The sequence below is a fragment of the Mesocricetus auratus genome, unplaced genomic scaffold, assembly GCF_017639785.1.
Source record: "Mesocricetus auratus isolate SY011 unplaced genomic scaffold, BCM_Maur_2.0 Super-Scaffold_100011, whole genome shotgun sequence".
Lineage (NCBI taxonomy): Eukaryota > Metazoa > Chordata > Mammalia > Rodentia > Cricetidae > Mesocricetus > Mesocricetus auratus.
The window spans coordinates 54,093,753-54,107,256 of record NW_024429195.1 but is presented as its reverse complement, the minus strand read 5'-3'; positions in this window follow the sequence as shown (position 1 = coordinate 54,107,256).

The window sequence follows — 13,504 nt, the reverse complement described above, 5'->3', positions numbered from 1 at the left end:
ACACACGTGCATTGCCTTTTCTCCAGTGTCTTCATGGAGCAAGAGTCTTTCTTTTCTCCTATAATATCTCTCCCCGAGTAAGTTGCTTACTCTAAACTCAATCCCCTCTGTTTCCTCTAAGGTCCAAGAATGTGATTGGACAATTCTTAGGGATAGCAAATGCTTTAGGCAAAGGGGCAGTGATCATCTTTGTGGGGTGGCATGTTCACTTAGAGTAGAAGATGTAAAGAGAAAGAAATGACCATCATGACAAACCCATAAATCGGATAAACAAGCCTCACTGGAAACTCAATGGATCTTAGAGACCAGAAGGCAAAGGAGTCAAGAGGAGCAAAACAAGGAAAGCCAGTGCTTCCCTGGCCTGGTGGTTCTCAGCCTTCCTAATGCTGCAATCCTTTAAGTTCTCCATGTTGTGCTGGCCCCCACCATAACATTATTTTAACTGCTACTTCATAACAGCAATTTCACTACTGTGATGAATTGTAATGTACATACCTATATTTTGCAATCCCCAAAGGGGTCCTGACCCACAGGTTGAGAACCACTCTCCTTGTAAGTGGGAATTCTGGGAAACCCCACTTTGGGTGTATGTGTTACTGAGAGAACCCTTTCAGGGTCCTTAGTCTCATTAATAAAGTCATTTAAGAACAGCGTCAAGGGAAGTTTGAGGAGGATTTTATCACAGTTTAAAAGAAAAACCAGAAGGCAGGCTAGCTGTAAATCTTGGCAGCTGCCCAGAAAAAGGAGATGGAAAAGAGAAAAAACATTATGCCATTTAAGCTAGGCATGGAGATTTGGGAGGGAGCCACATGGCAAAAGGGAGGTAACTTCAGAGAAACAGTGAAAAAGTTCAAAGTACCCGAGGAAAAATTATGCTTTTCTGAGCGAGGACTGTAGGCTCCTTAACAACTGCATGGAGAGCAGGGATTCTAGGAAGGAACATGTATTATCTCATTTAGGGAATAATTATTCCTCCCATGGATATACAGGAATGAATTATTGCTCAGTGATGTATAGGAAGGATCATGTATTATCTCATTTAAGGAATAATTATTCCTCCCATGGATATACAGGAACAAATTTAGTCAGTGATGTATCTGGTAACAGAATGGAACCTGGTAAGGAGTGTCAGACAGAGAAATGGACACATGTGGGGGACTTCTGGATTTGGTGAGATGATGTCCAAATACAGAGAAGACCTTGAAATGGAGGAGTTGGCAATCCATTTGCATGGCTTGAGTAAATTCACCTTCCCAGATGGGTTATCCTTAACCAGTTGACCACCTGACTGGATTAGATCTTATATTTTGGAGAGCTTAGCATGTTAGGTCTCTACCCAGACCTTAGGTAGATTCTATTGTCTTGGCCAGGAAAAAAAAGCTTTCCCTTAATGGGCCTTCACTGGTACTGCAACATTCCTGACTTTGAAGTTGTAACCCTAAAATCAGCTAGGAGATGAACTAAAATCAAAAATACATATAACCCATTTCTACTATAAAAAGCCAGGATGAAGTTATATAGCCCTTGGAGGCTTAACTGTTAAGTGCCTCAGAGAAGCATCCAGAAGTAGTTGCAGCATTGGCCTAAAGTTGAATGGCAGAAAGGGCATCACAGTTTGGTTGGGGCTAGTGGCACCTAGAAGGAGTCAGAGGCAATAGCTTGGCCTCAAGGTCCTATCTCTCCCCCCAACAAAGCTGCCAAATCCAATTCAGTGCAGCCAACTGGGTAGTCTGAGTGAGTCAATCCATATAGGGGCCAATACATAGCTAGAGAGAGCGAGAAGAAGAGGGTAACAGAGTGGGAGGCCTCAGACAATTAACCAGAAACCAATAAGGGGATAAAACTCTGCCAACAACCTGTCACTTCTGGAAGGTCTTGTAGCTTTATAGTCTTTCAGATAGTTCAATTAAACCTTGGGTTTAATTTTACACTATGCATAAAATAGTGTGAACTTCCTGCACGCATTCAAACTGTTTGGTCAGAAGAATCACCTAGCTGGTATGTCTGTAGTCTACCTACCCAGGTTCCAGATAAGGCTTCAGTAACTATCTGCTGGATGGCACCCAACCTCAGGAAAGCACAGACAAGACCGGGGGACATTTCTACCTCTGAGAAATGGTGTGGCTCCCTGGCATTGACTATGTTTTAAAACCTTGTCTTTTATGTTGTATAATATTAATTTTTAATTGAAACACACTGGATGTCTTTATACAGTATGCTATGATAATTTGACACATGTACACAATAAGTGATTAAATCATGGTAATAAGCTCGTCTACTTCTTCAAATATTAGTCGTTTTTATATGTTGGAAGTTTTTAGCTACTTTAAAATATATCATTCACTGTTGTACTTGGTAAGTCTCATAGCGTACTATAGAGTAGCAGAATTCATTCTCCCTGTTGAAATGTGTTTTGGTTTCCTTCATCCAGCTTCTTTCCTTCCCCCACCTAATCTCAAATAACCTTCCCATCCCAAATGACCACTGATTCACTAGATTGTTCTACAAGATCAGCTTTACACTTTCTAAAAATGAATGAGCATAGGCGTTGTCTTTGTTTCTGGCTTATTTCACTTAACATAATGACCCCCCGGGTTCATGTGTTATTGTAAATGACAGCATTCTGCTCATTCATTTTTTTTGTTGGAACTAGTCTATACATAAACTGATGGACACCTAGCTTGACTCAAAGTCTTAGCTACTGTAAGTAGCCTCAATAAATATGGGAATGTCAGTATCTCTTTGCCATAATGACTTCACCTACTCTGGATGTATATACAGTCGTGGGACTGCTGGATGACATGATAGTTCTGTTTTTAGGGTTTTTTTTTAGAATTTTAAGGCAGCATTTTAAAGATTATATGTTGTCCAATTTTTTTAAAGCTTGTTTTTTGTTGTGGTGAATACTTGAGAGAAAAACATTTTAAAGGGTTAAAGATTTATTTTGCATCTCAGGTTAGGAATCCCAGTCTTTTGTTGGCTGGTACCATTGCCTTTAGTCCCATGGTAAGGCAGAAACAGCATGGAGAAAGAGATGGTAGGTTAAAACTGCCTATCTCAGATCGTGATGAAAACAAAGAAAGAGAGAGACAGCAATGGAGGGCCCATACAGGATACTCGGCACCATTTCCCAAAGTTTCAACCACCTCCACAAGCAATAGTACTTCCCATGGAGGCCAAGCTTCACATGTGGGTCTGTGGCTGAAATGTCCTGTTCTGCCCTGTCCCCAAGGGCACAAGAACAACTCATAAAGCAAAAATGCATTCTGTCCATGTCACAGAGCCTCCTAGGTCTCAACATCTCCAGCATCCTTCAGAAGCCCAATTTGAAACCCTCTGAGGCTCAAGGAAAACTACCACAAGTTCTTTAAAAAGTCAAATCAGATGGTAACATATAATGAGACCTAGTAAATATCCCTATTCCAAAAGGGAGGGATGGGAGCACAGACAGGACTGGTGAGACCAAAGCAAAACCAAAACTCAGCAGGCCAAACACCAAATCCTGTAGCTGTGTGTCTGGCATCCCAACACGTGGCAAGATGTGAGTCCCAGAGGTCTTGGCAGCTCTGGACCTGTGGCTTTCCATTGGCAGCCACAAGGTCCCTCCCCTCGTTGCCCATAGCTTTCTTTGGAGGATGCCACATATTCCCCGCACCTTTAACTTCCTAAAGAGCTCATTATGACTTCAACTCTACTCGCATGGCCCTCACAGAGGTTCTCACAGAAACTGACCCTGCTGCACACTGGCTGACATCCCAAGCTTTTCTCTGAAAAATAAGTGGAAGTTGCCTTGTTCCCATAAGTCTTACCTTCTGTATATCTGAAAATTCACCATTGCATGACAACACCAAGCTCTACCAGAACCTTAAACGGTATTGGGATCCCCTTTGGTCATGCCTACAGTGGCCCCTAAGGGCATGGAAAGAGGGAAAATCCTCTCTGAGGAAACACTGCACAAGCAGGAAATCCTGGAGTAGCTCTTCTTAAGGGCTGTGTCTATCAAATTTATTCTTTCACACTCTACTGACTGGTTTTGTGTGTCAACGTGACACAAGCTAGAGTCATCAGAGGAAGGAGTCTCAGCTGAGGAAATGCCTCCATGAGATCCAGCTGTGAGGCATTTCCTCATTCTGTGATCAGTGGGGGAGGGCCCAGTCCATGGTGGATGGCGCTGTCCCTGGGCTGATGGTCCTGGGTTCTATAAGAAAGCAGGCTGACTACAATCCCAGTGCCAGTGATTCTGGGAAACAGGGAGGTTCCCAAGAGATATGCATGATACCCCAGAAAAGTGGAATGAGGCAGCTCTCCTGGGCAGATTGGGAACATGGGGGAAGGGGAGAGGGAACCAGGAAAAACAGAGGGGATAAGAGGAGGGGAGAAGAAAACAAGAGGGAGCAGGAAGATTGAGTCCAGGTAAGAATAGAGGAGAGCAGGATGAGAGATACCATAATAGGTGGAGTCATTATAGGTTTGAGGAGAGAGCTGACACTAGTGAGATCTCCAGAGATCTATAAGGATAACAGCAACTGGCAAACTAAGCAATAGCAGAGAGAGTACATTAATAGCCCCTTCCTGATGATAAGGTTGATGACTACCTTATGTGCCATCCTAGAACCTTCATCCAGTGAGTGATGGAAGCAGAGACAGATACCCACAGCTAAACACTGAACTGCACTGTAGCAAAGATGGAGAAGTGAAGAGCAAAGGGGTCAAGATCGTGCCGGTGAAACCCACAAAGACAGCTGACCGGACAAGGGGGAGCTCTTGAACCCCAGACTGATGGCTGAGAAGCTAACAGGGAACTGATCCAGACTCCATGAATGCAGTGTCAGTGAGGAGGCCTCAGAAATCTCTGGGGCCTTTGGGTAGTAGATCAGTGTTGACCATGGCATACGAATGAACTTTGGGAGCCCATTCCACATGGAGGGATACTCTCTCAGCCTGGACACATGGGGAAGGGCCTAGGTCCTGCCCTGGAAGAAATGACAGACTCTGGAGATCCCCCCAAGGAGGGCCTCACCCTCCCTGGGGAATGATGTGGGGACTGGGTTGGGGGCTGGGTGGGGGGTTGGTGGAGTGACAAGGGCGGAGGGGTGGGAGAGGGAGCTGGTATTGACATGTGAAGCATGCATGTTTCTAATTTAAATAAAACATATATTGAGGAAAAAAAAAAGAAAGCAGGCTGAGCAAGCCGTAAGGAACAAGTCAATAAGCAGCTCCCCTCCATGGCCTCTGCATCATCTCCTGCCTCCATGCTCCTGTCCAGATTTCCTTCAGGGATGAACAGCAATGCTGACGTGTAAGCCAAATAAACCCTTTCCTCCCCAACTCGCATTTTGGCCATGGTGTTTCGTCCCAGCAATAGAAACCCTAACTAAGACACCTCCTCTGAGCCTGGGATGGATAGTGTCTAATCTCTGTGTTGCCCTCAACAGTATCTTTCCTATTGTTTCAATGCTCAGTAGGTATCTTTTTTCCTCAATTAAAAACTATTTTACTTATTTCTATGTATATGGGTGTTCTGCCAGCATGTATGTCTGTGCATCACATTTTTGCCTGGTTCCCAAAGACCACATTCGTGCCTGGTGCCTGGAAAGGTCAGGTGAGGGCATCAGATTGCCTGGAACCCAGGTTACAGGCAGTTGAGAGGCTCCATGTGGATGCTGGGAATTGATCCTGGAAGAGCAGCCCGTGCTCTTAATGAAGCCATCTCCCCAGCCCTTGGCTTATGTCTAAAGATGGTAATCTCTTCAGAAGCCAGGCTCTCTACTTGATTTTCTCATCAAAGTACAGGTTTCCAGGCCTTTGCTCTCTGTGCTTTGTTCCCAGGTCTCAATGCAAATGACTAAAAGCAGCTGGAAACAATCATATGATGGTAACCTGTCTAGACATTTCCTTCACCTGGTTAGTTACTATTAGCATCTTTAGACGCTGGTCTACAAGAGCTAATTCCAAGACAGCCTCCAAAGCCACAGAGAAACCCTGTCTTGAAAACGAAAAAGAAAACAAAACAACAACAACAACAAAAAAAACAAGCAAACAAAAACCTCTCCGCTGAAGAGTCTCAGGACATGGACAGAGTGTAGATAAGGTCTTGTCAGATTCTAACATGAACGACTTCTAGTCTAAATCCTAATGAACTCTATATTTCCATATGCTGCCTCATGGGCACACTCTTAACTATCCAGACTCCGGCCAGAATTCCTTTCTTCTGAACTTGAACCACAACCACCCATTTATCTCTGCTTGCATCATGTTAGGGTTCCTGTAGCCATTGTCTCTAAACTTTTCCAAGGTCCTCTCACAAACCAGTGTCATCAGGAACCCACGACATTAACAATCCCATTTCTTAAAGCCAATCTTCTCCATTACTCTGTATGTCTTGTCATTTTAACCAGTATCAGACAAAACACTATGCTTACAAAAGGGGGAAAGAGGTTGGCTCACAGTTTAATAGGCGTCAGCCTATTGTCTGTGGGCTTTCCTAGCTATGCAGACATGTCATAAAGGAAAGGCATTGTGGAATAAGATTGTTAATCCCATACTAGGAAGCAAAGCGGAGCAGGCAAGGGAGGGATGTCTCTCAAAGACACAGCCTCACTGACCCACCTCCTGGAGCTAAGCGCCACTTGCTCAATCTACCACCTTCGAAAATTAGTGCCAACAGTTAGGGATTGGGCCTTTGGTATGTAATCAAGCCTGCAGAGAACATTTTATATCCAGAGCACAGCATTTGTCTCCTGAAAAAGTTTAGTCTTCAAGAGCTTGAGTCTACTAAATTCCTCCTCATTGACTAGCAATTGGGAAACTCAATACCCCTTCCATAATCAGACATCTTACAGAGACATATCCTTTTATTCTGGAAAATATTCTGTCTGCTCATACTTCCATCCATTGGCTGAGCCATATCTGTTTGAAGTCTATTAGGGTTAGAGTTCTATTTCCCTAAAATTCACACATTAAAACCTGGTTCCCTAGCACCTTACAATGTGACCTTATTTGTCAACAGAGCTATTGTAGTTGTAATTAGTTAAGATAAAGTCACACTTGAGTAGGGTAGGGCCCCAATTTATCATGTCTGTTATCTTTATAAAAAGAAAAAATGTACATAACCATGAATCAGGAGATGCAGAAATATGAATGAAATAATTGACTGGTAAATCCACAAGCCAACAAGCTACCAGGGACTTCAGGAAATGTCTAGAGGAAAGGTCTAGAATAGATCCCTTCCCTCAGTGGCCTCAGAAGAAGCCATTCTCAATGTGTCTTGATCTCCAAGTCCTCACACTTAGGACTTCTGACACAATAGACTCCTGTTGCATAAGTCACCTACTTTATGGTACTTTGTAGAGGTAACCCTACAAACCCTGTAAACTCACACAGGCTATTAAAGGCAAAAGTGTTAGGTGCTCGTATTTCCCATGTTCTTATGCTGTACTGAGGAGTGCACACTTGTGGAGTATGATGTGGTACTGTTTTTAATCCTCATATTCTCTCCCTGTAGTAGAGAGAGTAATGGGCCTACATAGATGTCCACATCCTGATGTTTGATCTTTGCAACTTGTAGATGTGTGAGGGAATTAACTTTGTGGTTGGGATTAGGGTTGCCAATCAGTGAGAAACATAGCAACAATCCAGAATATTCTAAATATCACAAGAGAACAGAAATCCTGTACATAGGCATAGAAGACAGTGAGCATTGGCCCAGTTTTGATGGCTTTGAAGATTGGGGGAGGGGTGACCAACCAAAAACTGCAATCTGCCTGAAGAAGGTGGAGAAAACAAGGAAATGGATTCTTTCTAGAGCCCCCAAGAAGAACACAGCCCCTCAAACTTCTTCTTGATTGATCCCAGTGAGACCTATTTTAGAGCTTAGCCTTTGCAATTAAAAGATAATACATTTATGCTGCTTTCAGTCACTAAATGTACAGTAATGTGATACATTAATAACAGTAAATGAATACACCCCCATTTTGCAGATAAGATATCTGAGATTTGGAGCGTTTATATCACTTATCTAACTAGTAAATGATGAAACCAAAATTGGAAGTCAGGCCCCTAAAACAAAGTTCCCCTGTTTCTATTACCATGCTAATTTGCAAAATCAAACTCTAATCCCTTTCCACACGACAGCAATTCAATCACATATCATGGCTGCCTTTAGAGTTCTCAAGAAAGTAGTTTCTTAAACTAGTCCTCAGATGACAGCTTTCAGCCTCCTAGCTTCCTGCAAAATATGGCACCCAAGCTGAACGCAATGCCAGTGTGGCTCTGATATAATTTTGGGGGACTTCCATCAGTCTTTTTGCCAAAGTTAAGAATTATAGCTCAAAATCTAAGCATCACTTTTGAGTTAAAAAATGAAGTGATAGTTTTCTTCTATTGACAAATTGGCTGTGAACTTAATGTTCGTACAACATGAGTCACTTGAGTTGGAACACTTATTTATTTGAACAGCCGGGTCGACGTCACTATAAGAAAAGTGTCATCATTCAGTCTCTACACAGATAATCTGTAAAAGGTCCCAGCGCTTGGATGTAGCTCTGATAGTTCTGATTCCTTCCTGCCTCCACTCCCTACTTCCCAGACCTGCAGGAAGTGTGGAATAATGAAGACTTACCTGCCTACCCTTGCCCAACCAGACCCAGAAGCAGTTATTTGAGATGATTTTTACAGGGATGAATACTGTCGGCAAATTAGTGTAGTAAAAACTGAGTGGAAGCCTTGGTTTTGGGTGTGAAATAAGCCCTGTGGGCAGGAAAAATGATAGTATTCAGCACACAGGAGTCAGACATTACATTTAGTAAACCAGTCATTAAACACAACCATCCCTAAAAACTAAACCTTATAAGCCTACAACTTAAGTTACTTTGAAGATGCTGATAAGTCAAAACTCAAACTCATCACTTCCTAATAAATTCGCTACTATCCCTACTCTTGAGGTTATGATTGTTGTATGTGGCTAAAATATTATGGAATGCCATCACCGTATCTCTCTTTCAAACTCCAAGCTCAGGGTCATCACTCTGATAGATTCATGTCAGTACCAGTGGGAATATTTATACCAAGAGATCAGCTAATGCTGTAATTGAGGGCATCCCTTTCTGATCCTTGGCTGATTGTCAAACAATTCCCAGCACACCACTTCCGGGAAGAAAGTCTTTCCACTGTCACCCCTGAACACACACAAAAACTGCACCCCACTTACCCTGGTGAGAAATTATGTCACCTATGTCTTCATTTTATCCACTAACCCTGAAGCTCAAAGTAAACATTTCTGGAGCTCTTCTTTAAACATTCTTTTGTGGGGCTTGGAAGACTGTATTCACACATTTATAGCTCATCTGTTCCCTCTTCATTTCAGAGTCGATTTGAATTCTATAATAACACAGGCTTAGCATTTGGGATATGCTATCTCAGAAAGTAGAATTTTAGGAACTAATGGGAATATGGCGATGCTTTTCGGTGTGTCTTGGCCTCTGATGTGTGGAGTATGATAAACCTCCTGGGATAGCCCTCTTCCTAAATTATCTTTGTGTGTTCATGATACTCGAATCTGTAAATTAAGATATGCTGGGGTTTCTCTTCGACTCCCAATTTCATTAACTTCATAACTTAATCAAGACTCTGAGGATTAACAGCAACCCCATTCAAAATATTTTTGAGAAATTGTAGGTTTGCTCCTTTTTAAAGGTAAAATGGTAGAGGGAGAAATTTATTCAATTATTAATAATTATGTAGTTTCTCGTTTTCTACTGTTAGAATTGATTGTACTAGGAGGTTAGTAGTAGATTGGATGCCAATGATGGGAGACATGGAGTCCAATCCCTCAAATTAAGAAAAACCCAGATCATACTGACCAATGAGTCTCCAGAGTTCATCAGCCTCAAAAGGAGTCCAAAGCTGGAAAAGAGGGCAACATAAAGAGCTGAATTCTTCAGCTTGATGGTGGGAATGTAGGGGGAAATATGGGGAGAAGCTGGGTAGATGGCTCAGCTGTGTAAGCATCAAGACCTAAGTTCAGATCCCATGTGGAAAAGCTAGGCACCATGCCATACTTCTATAACCCCAACACTGGGATGGGGAGTGGGTATGGGCAGGTTCCTGAAACTCATGGGTCAGCTAGCCTAGCCAAATTGATGATCTCCAGGCTTAATGAGAGACCCTGCCTCAAAAAAGACCATGGAAAGCAACTGAGGAAGATACATCATGGCAATCTCTGGTCTCTACATCCACAACCACACATGTGTACAAACATACCACATGTACATACACACACCACATGTACACATACCACATATGCATGTGCACACACGCAAACAGGCTAAGGGAAAAGGAGGAAGAACAGAGGGTTCCTGTGAAACATGGAGCCAACAAGCCTAAGAATCTGAATTTGAAGTTCAGGTTTGTAGGAAGACAAGTATTTAATAGTGCTAACATTCACTGCATGTCTGTATTGTGCCAGGAACTATGTTAAGCACTAAGTGTTTTGCATACATTATCTTTTCATACATTATCTCACCAATTATCCTAGCTAAATGGGCCAGATGAGTGATTCGAATTCTCAAAGTATTCTACATACTTCCAAGAATGAGATTTAGACAATCTGGTAAATAATCACATAAGAGCTTTAACAAAAAAAAAATCCAGTTTTGCTTTATGACTTCTACCGATTTTTTTAAGACAGTCTCACCCTCTCTCACAGGCTGGTCTCCCGTACTCAGCCTCCAAGTTTTAAGATTATAGGCTGTAAGTAACACACCCAGCTTCAACCAACTCATCTTGCTGAAGGTCAGAGGAAATGATACCAGTCAAAACAAAGTTTATTTATTTTTGGCATTGAAGAAGACATCCTTGACCAAGTCTTCTTATAACTTCAAAAAGGATGTGAGGGAAGGTATTCATGGGAACTGAAATGCTGAGAGACACGTGTTTTAAGGCAAAGAATTTGTAGGAACTGAACAAAAATCATGACATAATAGTATAATAATTGATGAAGCTGTGAGGGGAGGGTCATAAGGTCTTTTTTTTTTTAAGAAAGCAAAAATGAAACCAAGCATGGCACAGATTTACAAGTAGAAAATGCCACCCCGGATGAAATAACACCAGAGCTCACTGTCATACAGAATCAAAGAATGGCCAATTTGCTGGTGATAACTGTGTTTCTCCGTCCACTGAGTTTCTTGACTGAGAAGAGAAAGTCCCACAAGGACAGGTATATGTGATTGTGAGACTTTTTGATTTGCAATTGGGCTTTCAGCTACTGATTTGTGTCCTTTGCCTACTGCCATTTCCAAGTAATTGCAAAAATTGAATAGGGATTGTGGCAACATGAATCTAGATAGATTAAACCATGACCCTTGTAATCAAGGGGATCAGCACATACCACCCCCAGAGACGCCAATTGGACATAAGAATTATTTTGAGCTTAATATAACTGAAGAACAACAAACAAGCTAGCTCTCTATTCTCTCTCAAACCAAAGAGGTCCATAATTTACCAATCCTGAGAACTTAACTCCTTGTCTGTCCCCTCACTTCCTGTGCTATCAGTTGGTGGCTTCTTTCTCGCTCTTCCTCCCCTTCTCACATGGTCCAGCTCAGTCTGGTTTGGTCACGTCCACTCTGGACTCTCCCAGATGTCCCTGTCTCTACTTTCAGTCTCCCTTTTATCTACAATAAACTTTCTCTCCACCATACCTAGGAGGGATCAAGCCTTTTCCTTTTCTACTTCCTTTTATTTTTTTTTTCATTCAAAGGGTCAAGGACGACTAGGTCCACGGGTGCCTCTCGCAACACCTCTGCTGTTCACTCACTTCGCACGCTTGCATTTCTTTTCCATGCAGTGTGTAACTGGCATGATTCTTTTCCTGCTGCCTCTCCCGGTTACATTATTTACAGGCTCCTTTATCCGAGTGTCTTTCTTTGGAGGCTTCTGGCAGTTCAGTCTGTAAAAGCGTTAGTTTATTCTGAGGGCGCTTTCAGAAATTTCAGGGAGGTGTTAAATATCCAGCAACAGGGCTATTTCCAACCCTAATTTCAATCTCCGCTTACACGTTAGATTTCTTACTTCTGGCTGCAGACTGTTCACAGAAAGTGAGGTAAGAGCGGAGGTCACACATGCTCCAGTTCTGCTCTCAGAAGCGCCCTCGGGGTACAGAAAGCCCCTTCTCCAAGTCTGCAGTGACACCTCTTACGAAGCTCTTTATGCCGGACAGCAGCCGGGGTTTGCCTGCCTTTTGCCCTGAGATGCCTGTCAAATGAATGGCTGTGTCCTTAGCAAGTCCCCCCACCGGAGCGCTTCTTCAGGCCCTGCTTCCTATGTTTATTCCATTGTAATCCAATGCACTGATTGGACAATTTAGGGTAATTTAGAACTACAGCTGAGCTCCTTCCTGATTCCGAAGCTGAAAAAGACAAGAAATGTCAGTGTTGTTTTAAATCGCCAAATTCTGGGGTAATTTGATGGTGAACATAGTGGCTATTTTTTGTCTGTTCCTTGTTTAAAGAGGGCTATATATTAAATAGAAAATTGTTTATTTTTTTATTATAACTTTTCTTTTTCTCTCTCTTTTTTTTGTTTTGTTTTGTTTTGTTTTTTTGAGATGGGGTTTCTCTGTGTAGCCCTGGCTGCCCTGGGACTCGCTCTGTAGACCACGCTGGCCTGGAACTCAAAGAGCTCCACCTGCCTCTACTGGGATTAAAGGCATGTGCCACGCCAGTTGGCTACAATTTTTCACTTAAAAGCTAACATCAGTATCTATTTGTGATTCACTAATTTACATTTCTAGGGTTAGCTTTGTCCCAGACTCTGCTGTGCTAAGAGACTAATTCTCTAACTTCTGAAGAATGTAGCACAGGGTTTGACAAAGAGATCTCAGGTAAGTAAAATATTGAGTTAGCTGGGAGCTACTTCTCATTATTGTAATTATGGGTCAGAAGACCAGTGAGATACATTTTATGTCTTAAAAGATGAGGCGAGGGTGTAAGGAAGAATAAGTGAGTTAACAGTCACAGAGAAATGATAAATTCTTTTTTTTTTTTTTTTTTTTTTTTTGGTTTTTACGAGACAGGGTTTCTCTGTATTGTTTTCGAGGCTGTCGGTCCAGCCCAGCCTCGAACTCACAGTGATCCGCCTGCCTCTGCCTCCCGAGTGCTGGGATTAAAGGCATGCGCCACCACCGCCCAGCGAAATGATAAATTCTTAAAATAAAAGAAATGTATACAAATTTGTATGGCATCTAGGAGGAACAAGTGGTTAATTCTGGATAGCAAGGATAATGGAATAGGCATGTCTTGAAGGTAGAATTAAAATTCTCAAGTTGGAGAAGACCATAGAAAGCAACATGTATGAAGGACAGAATGAGTCTGGGGAGTTGTCACGCATTCACCCATTCATCCATCCATTCATAAGGACAGAATGAATGAAAAGAAAATCCGCCAACACCATCCTACTTTCTTTAATCCTACAATCAACTGGGTGAGGTAAAACAAGACAGACAAAT